The sequence below is a fragment of the Sus scrofa genome, chromosome 11, assembly GCF_054392235.1.
Source record: "Sus scrofa isolate SSC_HxYL_T2T_F1_AM1 chromosome 11, Sscrofa_HxYL_maternal_Yorkshire_Landrace_v2.0, whole genome shotgun sequence".
In the NCBI taxonomy this organism is placed as follows: domain Eukaryota; kingdom Metazoa; phylum Chordata; class Mammalia; order Artiodactyla; family Suidae; genus Sus; species Sus scrofa.
Genome location: NC_139393.1, coordinates 9,988,929 through 10,007,334, shown reverse-complemented (window position 1 = coordinate 10,007,334; position 18,406 = coordinate 9,988,929). Strand labels below are relative to the sequence as shown.

Sequence of the window (18,406 nt, the reverse complement as noted above, 5' to 3'; positions counted from 1 at the left end):
AGTTGTGGGTTTGATCCCTGGCCTCACTCAGTGGGTTAAGGATCTGGCGTTGCCGTGAGCTGTGGTGTAGATCACAGACGTGGCTCGGATCTGGCGTTGCCGTGGCTGTGGCGTAGGCCGGCAGCTGTAGCTCTGATTAGACCCCTAGCCTGGGAAACCTCTATATGCCGTGGGTGTGGCACTAAAAAGCAAAAACAAAACAAAACAAAAAAAACCACGGTGGAGCACAATTCACTTGCTAGTATTTTTCAGGGGAAAATTTTGTGTAACAAGGCAAGAATTTGTTAATTTACCCTAAATTTATATACTATGCAAAAACAGGAAGAGCCATTTTTCTCATCTGTAAAGAGAGGCTAATAACTAGATTTCTTTTTAAAAAATGATTTTTCCATTATAGTTGGTTTAGAATATTCTTTCAACTTCCACCCAGTCTCACACACACACACACACACACACACACACACACACACACACTCTTTTTTTCTTACATTATCCTCCATCATGTTCCATCACAAGTGACTAGATGTAGTTCCCAGTGCTATACACAGGATCTCATTGCTTATCCACTCCAAATCAACCCCAGACTCCCAGTCCATCCCACTCCCTCCCCTTCCCCCTTGGCAACCACAACTCTGTTCTCCAAGTCCATGAGTTTTTTTTTTCCCCCTGTGGAAAGAAAAATGTGCTGTATATTAGATTCCGGATATAACAAATATACGGTATTTGGCTTTCTCTTTCTGACTTACTTCACTTGAAAGTCAGTGAAAGTCTCTAGTTCAATTATTGTTGCTGCAAATGGCATTATTTTGTTCTTTTATATGGCTGAGTAGTATTCCATTGTGTATGTATACCACATCTTCTTAATCCATTCATCTGTCAGTGGACATTTGGGTTGTTCCCATGTCTTGGCTATTGTGAATAGTGCTGCAATGAACATATGGGTGCATGTATCTTTTTCAAGGCAAGTTTTGTCTAGATATATGCCCAAGAGTGGGATTTCTGGGTCATATGGTAATTCTATATTTAGTTTTCTGATATACCTTCATACTGTTTTCCATAGTGGTTGTACCAATTTACATTCCCACCAACAGTGTAGGAGGGTTCCCTTTTCTCTACATTATCTCTAGCATTTGTTATTTGTTGACTTGTTAATCATGGCCATTCTGACAGGTGTGAGGTGTTACCTCAGAGTAGTACTGATTTGCATTTCTCTAATAATTAGTGATGTTTAGCATTTTTTCATGTGCCTGTTGTCTTCTTTGGAGAAACGTCCACTTAGGTCTTCTGCCCATTTTTCAATTGGGTTGTTGGTTTTTTTGCTGTTGAGTTATGTAAGTTGTTTGTATATTGTATTAAATTTTTTATTTTTTTCTTTCTAGGGCCACACCCATGGCATATAGAGGTTCCCAGGCTAGGAGTCAAATCGGACCTGTAGCCGCCAGCCTACACCAGAGCTACAGCAGGATCCAAGCCACACCTGCAACCTACACAACTCATGGCAACACCAGATCCTTAACCCACTGAACAAGGCCAGGGATCGAACCTCAAACCTCATGGTATCTAGTCAGGTTTGTTAACTGCTGAGCCACGGCAGGAACTCCCTTGTTTGTATATTTTAGACATTAAGCCCTTGTCAGTTGCATCATTTGAAACTATTTTCCCCCATTCTGTAGGTTTTCTTTTTTTTTTTTTTATGGTTTCCTTTGAAGTGCTAAAGTTTGTCAGTTTGATTAGATCCCACTGGTTTATTTTTGTTGCCTTGGGAATCCAACCTAAGAAAATATTTGTAAGGTTGATGTCAGAATGTTTTGCCTATGTTCTCTTCTGTAAGTTTGATGGTGTCTTGTCTTACGTTTAAGTCTTTAAGCCATTTTGAGTTTATTTTTGTGCATAGTGTGAGGGTATGTTCCAGTTTCATTGATTACATGCAATTATCAGTTTTCCCAGCACCGCTTGCTAAAGAGACTGTCTTTTTCCCATTTTATATTCTTGCCTACTTTGTCAAAGATGAATTGACCATAGGTGTCTGGGTTTATTTCTGGGTTCTCTTTTCTGTTCCATTGGTCCGTCTGTCTGTTTTGGTACCAGTACCACACTATCTTGATTACTGTGGATTTGTAACATTGCCTGTAGTCTGGGAGAGTTATGCCTCCTGTTTGTTTTTTGTTCCTCAGGATTGCGTTGGCAATTCTGGGTCTTTTCTGGTTCCATATAAATTTTTGGATTGTAATAACTAGATTTCTCAATTATAGCAACATTCTAGTTCCATTCATTCATTCTGTATTCTTCTTTTAAAATATGCTTTTCCATATTAACACATTTTTGTTAATTTTATCTTTTTTTTTGGTCTTTTTTCTCCTTTTAGGGCCGCACTAGCAGCATGTGGAGATTCCCAGGCAAGGGGTCTAATTGGAGCTGTAGCTACCAGCCTCCGCCACAGCCACACTAACGCCAGCCAGATCCGAGCTGTGTCTGCAACCTACAACTGCAGCTCACGGCAACGCCAGATCCATAACCCACTGACCAAGGCCAGGGATCGGACCTGCAACCTCATGGTTCCTAGTTGGCTCAGTTCCACGACAGGAACTCCATGTTAATTTTATCTCTTAATTTTAAAAGTGCCTCAACTGAGGTTCCAGATTTTACCCACCCACCCACTCTCCAAGTCTCCTTACCTTTCAGAAGCCATACCTCGCACACAGTTGAACCTCAGATCTGTTCTACCTCCTACAACAATGTTCCTCTTTCCCACTGTTCATCAGCCACAACCTAAGTCCTCTGCCTTTTATAATCTCCATCTATGATGTCACACTACATGCCGCTCCCCCCATTCTATTTTCCTCCTCAGACTTTCTCTCAGCAAGAGCCTCAGTAAGTTCACATTTAAAATAGGTCAACCATTCTGTTATGCAACTAGCATCGATCAAAAAAATTAACAGCATTTCATCAAATAAAAACCAAAAAGAGGAGTTTCTGTTGTGGCTCAGCAGAAACCAATCTGACTAGTTTCCATGAGGACTTGGGTTTGATCCTGGCCTCACGCAGTAGGTTAAGGATGTGGTGTTGCCGTGAACTATGGTGTAGGTCACAGATACAGCTCAGATCTGGTGTTGCCGTGGCTACATAGGCGAGCGGCTACAGCTCCAATTTGACCCCAAGCCTGGGAACCTCCACATGCCGCAGGTACGACCCTAAAAAGATGAAAAAACATAATAATAAAGAGTAATAAAATCTAAATGTATGTGGATCCATGTACTAAAGCAGAGTTTCTATTTAACTTAAGTTGTGATAACTAAAAGATGTATGTTATAATCCCTAGAGCAAGAACTACATGCAAAGAAATACAGCTAAAAAGCCAATAGATGGGTTAAAATGCTACTAAAAACACGTCATGTACAAAAATAAATAAATAAATAAAAGAAGAAGAAGAAGCCAGGAAAGGAATTACAGAGGAACAAAAAGAGATGATGTAAGTTGAAAACAAATGACAAAGTGGTGGATTTAAATACAATCCCATCATTAATTACATTGAATGGAATAGACTAAACACTCTGATCAAAAGACAGAGATATTCAGATTATATAAAAAGCTAGTCAGCTATATGCTGCTGTCTATCACTGAAGCATATAAAATACAAAGGTATGGCGTTCCCATCGTGGCACAGTGGAAACAAATCTGACCAGGATTCATGAGGGAGCAGGTTAGATCCCAGGCCTCAGTCAGTGGCTTAAGGATCTGGTGTTGCTGTGAGCTGTGGTGTACGTCGCAGACGTGGCTCAGATGTGGTGTAGCTGTGGCTGTGGTGTAGGCCAGCAGCTGCAGCTCTGATTTGACCCCTAGCCTGGGAATCTCCATATGCGGCAGGCGTGGCCCTTAAAAAAAAGGCCAAAAAATAATAAAACAAAATACAAAGGTACTAGTAGATTGAAAGAAAATGATGAAAAAGATATATCATGCAAACAGGAAACATAAGAAAGATGGAGAGACTATTAGTATCAGACAAGACAAACTTTAAGACAAGGCAACTTTCCAGAGACAGGAAAAAGTTAACAATCATATACGTATGACACCTAATAAAAGAGCAGCAAAATACATAAAGCAGAAGCTATCTAAACTGAAATACACAACAATCAGAGCCAAGATTTCCACATTCTTCTCTCAGTAATTGATGAACAAATAGACATAAAATCAGTATAAAAATATAGACAACTTGAACAAAACTATCAACTAATGTGCACAAACTGACATTTATTTCTGCTCTACCTAACAGCAGTATTTTCAAGTGCAAGTGGAACATTCACCAAGATAGACCATATGCTAGGCCAAAAAAATAATCTCAATAAATATAAAAGGACTGAACTCACATATCACATAGCATGTGTTTTCTGACCCACAACAGAAAAAAATTAGAACTTAATAACAGAAACATATCTGGAGTATATCCATATATTTGGGAACTGAGCAATATATTTTTAAATATCCTAAGGACCAGAGAAATAAATCACAAAACAAAATAGAAGGTATTCAGAACTAAATTAAACTGAAAACACAAGGTATCAAAACTTACTGGATTTAACTAAAGAAACACTTATAGGAAAACTTAGTTCCAAATGCATAAAACAGAAATGAAGAAATGTCTAAAATCAATTACCTGAAATTCCACTTTAAAGGCTAAAACAAAGAATCAGTTAAGCCCAAAATAAATAAAGAAAATAATATCAGAAATTTGTTTATTTACTTATTTTTTGCTTTTTTCAGTGCCGCAGCAGTGGCATATGGAGGTTCCCAGGCTAGGGGTCTAATCAGAACTACAGCTGCTGGCCTATACCACAGCCACAGCAACGCCAGATCCAAGTTATGTCTGTGACCTACACTGCAGCTCACAGCAAGACTGGATCCTTAACCCACTGAGCAAGGCCAGGGATCAAACCTGCAACCTCATGGTTCCTAGTCAGATTCGTTTCCGTTACACCACGACGGGAACTCCAATATCAGAAATTTAAAATTGAAAATTAAGCAACATCTTCTCAGATCCACCTATCAGAGTATTGACAACAAAAACAAAAATAAACAAATGGGACCTACTCAAACTTCAAAGTTTCTGCACAGCAAAGGAAACACTAAACAACACAAAAAGACAACCTACAGAATGGGAGAAAATCTTTGCAAGTGAATCAACTGACAAGGGATTAATCTCCAAAATTTATAAACACCTTCCGCAGTTCAATACCAAAAAAAAAAAAAACAAGCCTATCAAAAAATGGTCAGAAGATCTAAACAGACAGTTCTCCAAAGAAGACATACAGATGGCCAAGAAACACATGAAAAGATGTTCAACGTCACTATTAGAGAAGTGCAAATCAAAACCACTCTGAGGTACCACCTTACACCAGCCAGAATGGCCAGCATCCAAAAGTCTACAAACAATAAGTGCTGGAGAGGGTGTGGAGAAAAAGGAACACTAGTACACTGTTGGTGGGATTGTAAATTGGTGCAACCACTGTGGAGAGCATTATGGAGATTCCTCAGAAAACTAAACATAGAACTACCATTTGATTCGGCAATCCCACTCCTGGGCATCTATCCAGAGAAAACCATGACTCGTAAAGACACATGTACTCCAATGTTCACTGCAGCACTATTTACAATAGCCAAGACATGGAAACAACCTAAATGTTCATGGACAGAGGAGTGAATCAAGAAGATGTGGTACATATACACAATGGAATGTTACTCAGCCATTAAAAAGAATGAAATACCAGCATTTTTTGCAACATGGATGGACCTAGAAACTATCATGCTAAGTGAAGTCAGCTGTACAATGAGACCAATATCCAATGCTTTCACTGACGTGTGGAATCTGAAAAAAGGGCAGACTGAACTTCTTTGCAGAACAGATGCTGACTCACAGACATTGAAAAACTTACGGTCTCCGGAGGAGACAGTTTGGGCGGTGGGGGGATGTGCCTGGGCTGTGGGATGGAAATCCTGTGAACTCAGATTGTTATGATCATTATACAACTACAGATGTGATAAATTCATTTGAGTAATAAAAAATTAAAAATAAATAAATACAAATAAAATAAAATTGAAAATTAAGCGATGGAGAAAATCAGTGGAACTAAAATTTTTTGAAAAGATTAATGAAATTGATATACATCTACACTGATCAAGAACAAAAGAGAGAAGAAACAAATTATCAATATCAAGAATGAAAGGGAGAACTTTACCACAAATCCTACAGAAATCAAAAGGATTATAGGAGGAGTTCCCATCATGGCTCAGTGGTTAACAAATCCGACTAGGAACCATGAGATTGCGGGTTTGATCCCTGGCCTTGCTCAGTGGGTTGGGGATCCGGCATGGCCGTGAGCAGTGGTGTAGGTCGCAGACTCAGCTCGGGATCCCGAGTTGCTGTGGCTCTGGAGTAGGCCCGCAGCTAAAGCTCCGATTATACCCCTAGCATGGGAATCTCCATATGTTGAGGGTGCAGCCCTAGAAAAAAGACTAAAAAAAAAAAAATTTTTAAAAAGGATGATAGGAAATTTATTAATAACCTTATACCAATAAACCCATCTAAGTTGATGAAAAATAGAAATAACCCCAACTAACTAGGATGAAAAAGAGAATTTAAATAGCTCTATGTTAATTATTAAACATTTAAATTATAATTACACTCTTTGCATTAAAAAACAAGTATGCCTAGAGAGCTTCAGATGTGAATTCGAACATTTAAAGAAGAAATAATACCAATCCTACTCAAAATCTTTCAGAACACACAGAAGGGACTACATCCTCCGTTTGTTTCCTGAGGCTGGTGTAACAAATTATCATAAACTTGGTGGCTTAAAACAATATAAATTTATTCCCTCACAATTCTGGAGGCCAGAAGTCCTCCAGATGCTAATTTTTTAGCATCACTGGGCTGCACTCTCTCCAGAGGCTCCAGGCAGAATCCGTTTCTTGATTCTCCAGCACTTATAGACAATCTTGACAATCCAAGATAATCTCTCCATTTCAAGAAATTTAATCACGTTGGCAAAGTTCTACTTGTATATAAGATGACATTCGTGGAGTTCCCACTGTGGGTCAGTGGTTAATGAACCTGACTAGTATCCATGAGGATGTGGGTTCAATCCCTGGCCTCGCTCAGTGGGTTGCGGATCTGGAATTGCCATGAGCTGTGGTGCAGATCACATGCGCAGCTCAGATCCCACACTGCTGTGGCTGTGGTGTAGGCCAGCCACTATGGCTCTGATTCAACCCCTAGCCTGGAAACTTCCATATGTTATGCGTGCAGCCCTAAAAAGATTAAAAAAAGAAAGAAAAAAGAAAGGAAAAAAAAGGTGACAATCAGAGATTATAGAGATTAGGACATGGATGTAACTTTGAGGGATTTATTTAGCTTATCACACTTCCTAACTTATTAATTCAAATTACTGATGTCAAAAACACTCAAAGATACAAGAAAAGATATGTACAAAAATCCTTTAAAAGTATGTTAGCATACCTTCTTCTGCAATATATACAAAGAATAATGCATTAAAATTAAGTACGTTTTGGAGTTCCTGTTGTAGCTCAGTGGGTTAAGAACCCAACATAGTGTCTGTGAGATTCAGGTTCGATCCCTGGCCTCACTCAGTGGGTTAAGGACCCAGCATTGTCGCAAGCTGCAGCACAAGTCACAGATGCAGCTCGGATCCAGAGTTGCTGTGGCTGTGGTGCAGGCCTTCAGCTGCAGCTCCAATTCTACCCCTGACCGGGGAACTTCCATATGCTGCCAGTGCAGTCCTAAAAAGAAAAAAAAATAAGTTTTATTTTAGAATGCATGCTTAGTTTAATATCTGAAAATCAATTAATATAATTCACCAAATTTTCCTCAGGCAAGTGAGGAAACCCATGATTATCTCAACAGATGAAGAAAATCTATTTGAAAAAATTAAACACATATTCATGATAAAAGTTCTAAGCAAACTAGAAATAGAAAAAAAATTTCCTCAACCTAATAAAGAGAATTTATCAGACTCCTACAACTAACATCGTTCTTAATGGTGAAAGACTGAATGCTTTCTGCTTAAGATCAGTGCCAAGGCCAGGATGTCTGCTCCCCTTCACTTCAGCACCTTACTGCAAGTCTTAGTCAATGCAGTAGGCAAGAAAAGGAAACACAACCATGCAGTTTGGAAAGAAATTAAATTGTTTCTATTTTTAAGTAACCATATTACATGCCTATAAAATCCCAAAGAATCTACAAAATTGTTTCTAGAACTAACAAGCCACTTAATAAGATCAGAGGAATCAAGGTCAACATGCGAAAATCAACTGCATTTCCATGTACCAGCAATAAACAATTAGAAAGGGAAATCTGGGGCGGGCGGGGGGGGGAATCTGTGTGTTGTTAACATCAAAAATATAATACTTAAGAACACATTTGATCAGATTTACACAATATCTTTACATTGAAAACTACAAAATATTACTGAGAGAAATTAAAGACCTAAATAAATGGGTTAATATACCATGCTGTGAATTGGAAAATTCAATCTCAATAATATGCCATTTCTCCTCAAATTAGCCTATCCACTCAATGCAATCTCAATCAAAATTCTAGCAGATGTTGTAAAGGAAATCACAAGCTGACTCTAAAATTTATTTGGGAATTCAGAGAACCTAGAAATGCCAAAATATTTTTAAAAGAACAGCTAGAAGACATACGGCCTCAAACTTATGATAAAGCTAAGTCAATATCACGTTGGCATAAGCATAGGCATATAGACCAACAGAAAAGAATAGGGAGTCCAGAAATAGACCCACTACCACATGACAATAAAAAGACAAACAATCTAATTTTAAAATGGACAAAAGCTTAAGCCTTTGATGAAAGAAGATGTACTAACGGCCAATGAGTACATGGAAAGACATTCAGCATTGCTGGTCATGAAAGAAAAAAATTAAAACCACAATGGGTCGATGGACATTTGGGTTGTTTCCATGTCTTGGCTATTGTGAATAGTGTTGCAGTGAACATGCGGGTGCATGTGCCTTTAAGGAAAGTTTTGTCTGGATATATGCCCAAGAGTGGGATTGCTGGATCATATGGCAGTTCTATGTATAGTTTTCTAAGGTACCTCCATACTGTTCTTCATAGTGGTTATCACTTGTATCTGGAATCTAATATAGGGCAAAAATGAACCTTTCCACAGAAAAGAAAACCATGAACTTGGAGAATAGACTTGTGGTTGCCGAGGGGGAGGGGGAGGGAGTGGGGTGGACTGGGAACGTGGCGTTAATAGAGGCAGACTATTGCCTTTGGAATGGATTAGCAATGAGATTCTGCTATGTAGCACTGGGAGCTATGTCTAGTCACTTATGATGGAGCCTGATAATGTGCGAAAACAGAATGTGTACATGTATGTGTAACTGGGTCACCATGCTGTACAGTAGGAAAAAAATAATGCATTGGGGAAACTAAAAAAAAAAAAAAAAAAAAAAAAAAAAAAAAAACACAATGGGATGTCTCTATCCACATATTAGAAGAGCTAAAATTAAATGAAACAGCATTATCAGGTACTGATGAGGAGTTAAAACAACCCTAAGTTTTTTGGGGTTTTTTAAGGTAAGTTCCCAGGCCAGGGACTCAACCTGCACCACAGCAGTAACCAACTAGAGTCACAGCACTGGCAGTGTTGTATCCTTAACCCTCTGAGCCACCAGGGAACTTCGAAGCAACTCTAAATTTTGTGTGTTGGTGGTGGAAATGCAAAATGGTACAGCCACTTTGGAAGACAGTATTTTTTAAAGCAAATTCATCATACCATATGACCTAGCAATTCCAGTCCTAGGTATTTAATTTAAGAGAAATTAAAGCATATGTGCACATATTGTATATGAACATTGTAATGTTCATAGCAACATTGTTAAATTATAGCCCTAACCTTGAAACATCCTCAAAGTCCATCATCTAATACATGGATTTCTATTTCTCAATAACAAGAAACAAACTAATATACATTAGTAGTTATCTCAAAAACATTGTAAAAGGAGAAATAATCTAGATACAAAAGTCCATAGTATGTGATTCCATTTTTTTGTAATTCTAGAAAAAGTAAAAACTATAATGATGGCAAATCACCGATGGTCTGAGGCCAGGGATTGACTACAAAGAGGCACAAAGAAAGTTTGGGGGTTGGTGATGGAAATGTTCTGTCTCCCCCCTCCCCTCTTTTGGCTGCCCTGCCAGGGAATTTCTACCACAATGCCATCACTGTGGTGGGCCTGCATCCCAGTGCTCCAGAGACGTGGCTGATTCCCTTGCACCACAGAGGGAACTCCCTGTTCTATGTCTTGACTGTGATGGTGGTTACACGAATATACATTTGCCAAAACTCAAACCATACTTTTGAACTGAATGAATTTTATTGTATCTAAATTAAACCTCAATAAATCTGCTTAAATACACACACACACACAGCCACAAAGATGAACCCAGTTTACTAATAATAATGGGTTTTGTTTATTGAATACATGTTCCATAATAGAGAGGTCATAGCATCTAGTTTCCAGATCAAAAAATAAACTGAGGAGTTCCCGTCGTGGTGCAGTGGTTAACAAATCCGACTAGGAACCATGAGGTTGAGGGTTCGGTCCCTGGCCTTTGTCAGTGGGTTAACAATCCAGCGTTGCCGTGAGCTGTGGTGTAGGTTGCAGACTCGCCTCGGATCCCGCGTTGCTGTGGCTCTGGCATAGGCCGGGGGCTACAGCTCCGATTTGACCCCCAGCCTGGGAACCTCCATATGCTGCGGGAGCGGCCCAAAGAAAGAGCAAAAAGACAATAAATAAATAAATTAATTAATTAAATAAATTTAAAAATTAAAAAAATAAACTGAGCTGGAGAGACCAGTGAGTCCACAGGGTGACACTGTTAGTAAGTAGCTGAGCCTGTGTTCAAATGCAGATTGAATTATCTGACTGTAAAGGCCCCACTGCACCAGCCAGACGGCTATCTGTCCTGATCTGGGGAAGCCTGAGGTGGTAAAGGGCAGCCACCGGGTAGCTGCAGGTCTGTACCTAAGAACCTGCCCTGAATGCATTCAAACCTGAAAGGTCTTAATCCACCAGGCCAGCTCATGGAGCCCCACAGTCACAGTGATTGAGATCCTAGAGTATGTGCACTTAATCCTCCATCAATTGACTGTCCAAATTCTACAGCCTGGGTAGTATCTGCTGTAGCAAAGCTGACAAAGGAGAACTATAATGACAATACCGTGAAATATCCCAGGATTCTTGCAAGGAAATGGACTGACTGCAGCTTTGACAAAAGAGCCAGGACTAGTCACTGAACACAGAAAGAACATCTTCCCTGAGAGCAGAGGCATCGCAGCTGTGATTTTCTCCCTGCTTTGGTCTTTCATTCATGGCAGGAGGGATTTGTGTTCTAGAACTGAAGCCAGGGAATGGAAAACTCGCATAACCACAGGGACCACTTACTGCACATTTGCTGTTTGGTTCACATTTCATGCCCATTATCTTATTTATTCATCACAACCAATCTGCGACTTTTACAGCTGAACTGAGGCTCAGAAAGGGTAAGTTTCATCAGGTATCCAGGTTCCTCCACATAGCGAGTGCCTTGGGGGAAAGGGGCCCCAGCCTCAGCCCTGCGGCCTCTTGAATCACTTCACAGTAGCAGCAACCAAGCTCTTCCAAGACCAGTCGGTCTGATGGCTCTCACTTCTTCTTAGTCAAAGCCTCACCCACGGAGGAATAACTAACCCCCCTCTCTATGCCCAGTCATTCAAGTGTAGGTGCCAGCAGATCTCCGCACTCTGGGCAGGTGGCAATGGTGAAGATACAATTGGAGACCAGAGATACTGCTCGCAGGCAAGAGGCGAGGTACTAGCAGGCAGGGTTAATCCAGTGGCTCTTGATCCAGTGCCTGAGGGCCATGGAGACAGGTGAAGCTGAGAGCCATCTGAAATTTGGTCAGTTCTTAGGTGTGACTTCTGAGAAAGTTTCTAGAAAGATACTCCGATCGTCTTCTTTCTACTTCCTCCCTGAAATGGAGACATGACGGATGCTGAAGCTCCTTCCATCTTGCACTATGAGGCACATTTGAGAAGAAAGCCACATACCAAAGATGGAAGAGCATGGCGTCACAAGGAGCCTGGGTCCTTGACAATGCACACAGCTGCTGCGCACGTGCCAACGGCCATCCTTCTCTAATGACAGAGAAAATAATTTAATTTGCCTAAGTCACTGCATTCAGGTCTCTGTGCCTGGTGGCCAAATGCAATTTCTAAATGACTCAATCGCTGTCTGAAAGCATCTTGTTATTTGTTTTGTTTTTCTTTGGACAAATAGAATAATACAAGTCCTCCTCCAAGAAAAGGAAATACGAAATCAGAAACATGAGCTTCTGTTTAAGAAGAGAGCATTAATTATGACTCTCTCTCCCAGGGAAACTATGAAGCAAATCACTTGGGCTTAAAGCACTTTTGTTTATTCTGGAAGCTGTGCTATAAAATGCCTTGCTCTGTGCTGATAAGGAAGCTGAATTTATGGCCTAGTGAACTAAACAATTAAAAGAAAAACTATTTGCTAACTAATCAGATTGAAGCAAAGGTCTCAAGGAATATAAATTTGACTCTTCTCTGTTTTCCTTCACAAGTCACGGATTTCTTCCCTGCTATCCAATGCAAAGAGATAAGGGCTCCCTTATAAAAATTATTTTACTACAAAGCATATATTTACCCATTAAAATGCATGCTTTCTGAGTTTATGAAGGTTAAGGTTTGTAAAACATGTTTTGGTTAATGGTAGGAAATCATGAAACACGGCAAATGTGGATTTAGGGATAATATATGAATTTAACCTAATGTTAATTGTTTCATATATAACTAGCTTACAATGAATTTGCCAATTTTCTTTCCTGTTTCCTGCCTTAAATTGAGTCACTTGTTTTATACTCACTACACAAATTGTAGTTAAACTTTTGATGTTTTGAGGTGGCTATTACTATGTACTAAATGCCTGTCACGGTTGTTTTAACAAGCTCAGATGAAATAAGAATCACCCAACAAATTCAATACCTAAGTTGGCATAATATTTGATTCTTCACCTACATTATCCTCTCCCCATAAGAGAGCCCTAATATCATACAGAAAATCCCCCTCAGCACTGGCCACCTCCCATGCTCCTAGTGGATGTCTAAGCAAACATGTTTCTCCAGTGACTGCTTCACAAGTCTTCCCAATACAGAGTGGTCTCCACGAGTTAGGCGGCATTTCCATGAAGAGTGACACCTATGTGCTATGCCTGATGTGTGTGTGTGTGTGTGTTTTCAAGTCGTTAAACTCTAAACTTGAAGGAAAGGGGTGAGAATACATCTCTGTCTCACCTTAAAAATTGTTTCTTGACCTGTCAAAACAAGTTAGGAACAGGTTCTTTAGAAAAATATTCAGTATACCCAATCACCAGGGGCTTCTACTGAGCTCTGCAGACCAACTCATAGCCAATTCCTGTCCATATACGCTAAGACAGAGCCCAAAACTACCACAATTGTATGCAATTCCTAACATAAGGAATTGTCAAGGTTTTCACAAGGTTATTTGATGTATCATGCACATGTGCATATAACAGCCATGTCCAAGGCTCTTACTTGCCATGTAAAACATTAACCTGAGAAGGTCAGACCAGAAGCTTACCAATAAGGAAAACATTATAATTTTAGATAGATTATCCAAGAAGCAAAGAGACCCATAATTTGGTCAGAGCAAAGGGTTGCCCTTTAAAAAACATGGGGACAGATTCCACTTGGGGACCAGCTTTCTGGGATCACGCCCATAGGATGTGAAAGATAAATAAACCGGCAGTGTTCCAAGGCCACCAATCACAGAGGTCCCTAAACATTCTGCAGATCTGAGGTTCTCCCCTGGTGTTTCACTGAGCTTCAGTTTGTTGTGGTCAAGTGCAGCATATCTGTGGGGGCAGAAGGGGCCAATACAACAGTGTGTTCTGGGATCTACTCATAAAGGTGGAATCTACACCTTAGAGAAGGAGTTTCTCAAGGTATTACATTATCTTGAGAATATGAGAATGCAGCCACACATATACATATATGCATAATACGTACAGAATACATATATGTGTATGTAAAAATTTATATAATACCAATACACATAAATATACATATTGTAAACAGCTATACACTATGTGTGCATCTTTTTTTTTTTTTTGGTCTTTTGACTTTTTAGGGCTGCACCCGCGGCATGTGGAGGTTCCCAGCCTCCGCCACAGCCACGCCAGATCTGAGCCACATCTGCAATCTACACTGCAGCTCATGGCAACGCCAGATCCTTAACCCACTGAGCAAGGCCAGGGATCAAACCTGCAACCTCATGGTTCCTAGTTGGATTCGTTTCCGCTGCACCACGACGGGAACTCCCATCTTTTATGTATGTAGTTAAACGTGAATATTTGAGTTTACCTAAGGTTAAGGTTTGTCCTTCCCTGGAGAGAACAAAAACCTTTCCCCTGAATGAGAATGCACACAGCCCAGGCCCCAAACCTGCAGGTGTCGACCATCCAGTCTTTATGTGCTGAGACAGCTCCTCCCTCACTCCCAGCAACACCTGCAGGATGAGACTGCGGTCCACCCTGCCTGGCCACTGGCATAGACTCCACCCCACACAGCCGTCAGGACACTAGTAAGTGCAACAGGGATCTCTGAACACCAACCAGGGTGACAGGGAGAAGCCCACCATCTTCATCCTTAGAGTGTGCCACCCCAACCCTGCCATTCCCCCTCCAGAACTGGAAAGATAAAAGGCTTAAGTAAAACTCACCATATTCAGTAGCATGCTGTACATTATCATGAAAGCACAGGAGAAAAGCCAACATGTCAAGGTCCTTACTTTTAAGCCTGAAGCCAATCGTGTTCTAAAAAAGGAGCCTTACTCCCCAGACTGCTTGTCATTTTTTAGTTCTTGTATTAACATTAGACCTGACTGCTGGGAAGCGACGTGTTTATATGCCAGGCTAATTGGCATTTGGCATTGCTTCACTCTGCTGCTGGCCATGGAATGATGCAGCTAATTATTTCTGATCCGTCAAGTACTCATTGTCGGGGAGGCCAGGGGTCCAACAGCACTCACTGCTCACCTGGCCTGACTGGAGGAGAAAGGAAAGAACCTTTTCACACACACACACCCCCGCCCCAGTACTGCTGAGATGCTGAGAAATGATGCTGGAGCAGACACTCCCCTCTGCAAGGGAAGTCAAGGGGTAAACATCCACAATGACCTTGGGTTCACTCAGCACCCCTCGGAAGGAAACGTCATGGCAACACTTATAAATTCTCTTCCCTCCACAGGAACTGCCTTCGGGTACTAATAATTTATGCATCGTTCTCCGTGCAGACATACACTTAAATACACTGTAAGTGGGAAACAGAACAGGAGAAACAGTCCCATTCCACCCTGCTCCCCCATCATCCAGAATCCTGGCTTCTTGTCTTATTTGCTGTTCCTCATAAGAAATTACTCAGGAGGAAGAGTGAATTTCAAGACTCTCCCTTGGGGTGGTTTTAGTACATTTTTAATTTGATGAAGCGGCGAGTAATGCAGGGGAGAGCTCAGTGGTTTCACTCACTCACTCACTTTATTTGATTCATAACAACATCTAGCATTTACACAACTCACGATGCTCTGAAATCTTTCATGAGCTCTCAGTTGCTATCATCTCTCAACAGTCACCTTGCTTTATAAACGAGCAAATATCACCAAAGACAGGAAGTGAGTAATTTAAAGGGCTAGAGTGAGTCAGGAACAGATTTGGGAATGGGATTTAGAACTCCTGGGCCGCCTTCCGTGCAGACGTGGAAGGAGGATCAGTGTAGTACCCAGGCGGGGAGATTGTGCGCGTGTGGCTCTTCGGGATTCCTATGACCAGGACAACGACTCCTCAGCAACACTGTGGGGTTTTGCCTTTCATAGTCCCATGGGCATCGTACATTCATTTATTCAGCCGACATGAGCTGGGCACCTCCTCTGCCCCAAGTACGGTGTTTGGCGCTAAGGATGAACTGCGCTGAAGAGGCAGATGCGAGTTACGCGACAACACAGTGCAGGGACCTCAGGGAAGCGCTGCACTTGCAGTCTGCTCACAGTTATGGGAACACAGACTGGGAGCCCCCCCCATTCCCCTTGTGGGGGGAGCGAGTGGCCTGTGAAGATTCTCCAAGGGACAGACAGTTGAGCTTGCCCCAAAAGGCAGAAAAACAAGGCAGGCAAAGGGAAGAACTCAAGCGAAGGCAGAGGGGGAGTGAGAACTTGGGGCCCCGGCATGCTGTGCAGGAAGGGCTACTGCACATCCAGGCCTGGCTGGGCGTTAGGGACATAAGACAGCCTCCTGGCAGGTGGGTGGTCAGGAGCGAGAGTGGATGGAGACAGGCACTGAGGAGCCTGGGGAAGAGAGTCATAACTGAGAGGGCTGGGGAAAGGGGCAGAAGTGAGGAAGGGACAGCAAAAACAGGTTCCTCTCTCAAGAAGTCTGACTGCAAGAGGGATGGAGATTTTGCTGCCTCGGGGCCTCCATCCTGACTCTTTAACAAAGTAAAAAGGGAAGAACATCAGCAGCCTTCATCAATTCTCATTACCAAAATAGAACCTATATTTTTTAAAATATAGTCCATGGGGAAAGTTACCAGTTTCTACTTCCCAAGAAAATCTGTTTTAGAGGATGAACCTGACGATGACTTACCTATTCAAAGAGGTGAATTTCACTCTGTTATGAACTCTTGAGGAGGCAAGCCAAGTATGTCCCTTTGCTCACAGTTGCCAGAGCAGGCTGGACATACGATGCATCCAGAAGAAGGAAGGACGAGGTCTGCACGACGTATCCTCACCAGAATGCACTTTGAGGACTCTCGGTACCCTGGGGAGAAAAAAAAAATGAAGTGAAAGAAGTGATGGTGCAGGTACTAACTTACAGCATAAGCTAGAGGAGCTCCCCCCAGACCACTGAGGGAGGGCAAGGGCAGCAGCTCAAGACCAGCGCCCCTTCCTGACAGCTGCCATTCAGCGGCCCAATCATATGAGCTTCTTATTTCTTTAGAGCAGGGACAAGGGAGCAGGAAGCTTTCACTCATGTTTAGAACTTTGCTTTGGGGCCACCTGGCTCTGGTCTGGTCCAGAGCCTCCAACCATCACCCTCATTTCTTGTTTCACCTATTTATTTAAACAGATGTAAAACCAGCCTATGTATTTCTTTTCTTTTTTTTTTTTTTGCATTTATTTTCTTTTTAAATTAGTTGAAAAATATGTGCAAACCGCAGAGAAAAAAAATATATAATCCTACCACTTAAGAAACAACTATATAAAATAAAAAGTGAAAAATCTCCCCAGACGTCAAACCCCACAGAGAAAATTCCTAAAATAATTTATCGTTCATCCACCCCAATTTTGTCTTAGAAGATACATATCTTTTCTAACAAACACAAAAAAGGAATCCGACTATAAACTAAATTCCAAGTTTCTCTATTTAATATACCTGGACATCCTTCCAGAAAATGCTGTAGACCCCCCTCTTTCTGGATGACTGCATGATACCCCATAAAATGGATATAATTATGTATCCAACCTTGTAAGATAAAATAATTATGTATCCAACCTTGTAAGATAAATACTAGGGATGTAATGTACAACACGGTAAATGTAATCACCACCGCTGTGCGTTACATATGAAAGTTGTTAAGAGAGTCAATCCTGAGTTCTTACATTAAGAAAAAAAACTTTCTATTCCTTTTTGTACCTATATGAGTATGAGATTATGAATGTTTGCTAAACTTACTGGGATAATTACTTCATGATGTATGTAAATCATTATGCTGTATACTCTAAACTTATACAGGGCAGTAGGTCAATTGCATCTCAATAAAACTGGAAGGGAGAAATAATGCAATCAACCATTAAGTTAATGATGCCTACCCACCTGCATTTGTTTCGGTGGTTTGCTGTTACCTCCAATGCCGCAATGACCATCCTTGCAGATGAGTTTCTATCATACCAATAATAACAAAGTGAAATGCAAAAACATCGGCATCCAAATCCAAGGTCAGTTCTGCCTCCTCAACCACTTGACCATCATCAGCATTAGACATGGATGGACATTTCACTTTTTTTCTTTTTATGGCCTTGGGTATGGCATATGTTAGTTCCTAGGCCAGGGGTCAAATTGGAGCTGCAGCTGCCAGACTACTCCACAGCCACAGCAACGCAGAATCGGAGCCACATCTGCAACCCATGCCACAGCTTGCGGCAATGCTGGATCCTTAATGCACTGAGCAAGGCCAGGGACTGAACCTACAGCCTCACAGAGACAGCATCAGGTTCTTAACCCACTAAGCCGC

At 41.2% G+C, this 18,406-nt stretch overlaps 1 protein-coding gene across 1 annotated transcript in view; it reads right to left on the bottom strand.

Annotated features, from left to right (window-relative positions):
- Positions 1–18,406, bottom strand: part of KL (klotho) — a 238,155-nt gene that overhangs the window by 117,708 nt on the left and 102,041 nt on the right. The window contains exon 2 of the mRNA XM_084981488.1: positions 16,759–16,932. The gene's annotated coding sequence lies outside the window, so the exon portion shown is untranslated. The remainder of the gene's footprint in view (positions 1–16,758; positions 16,933–18,406) is intronic.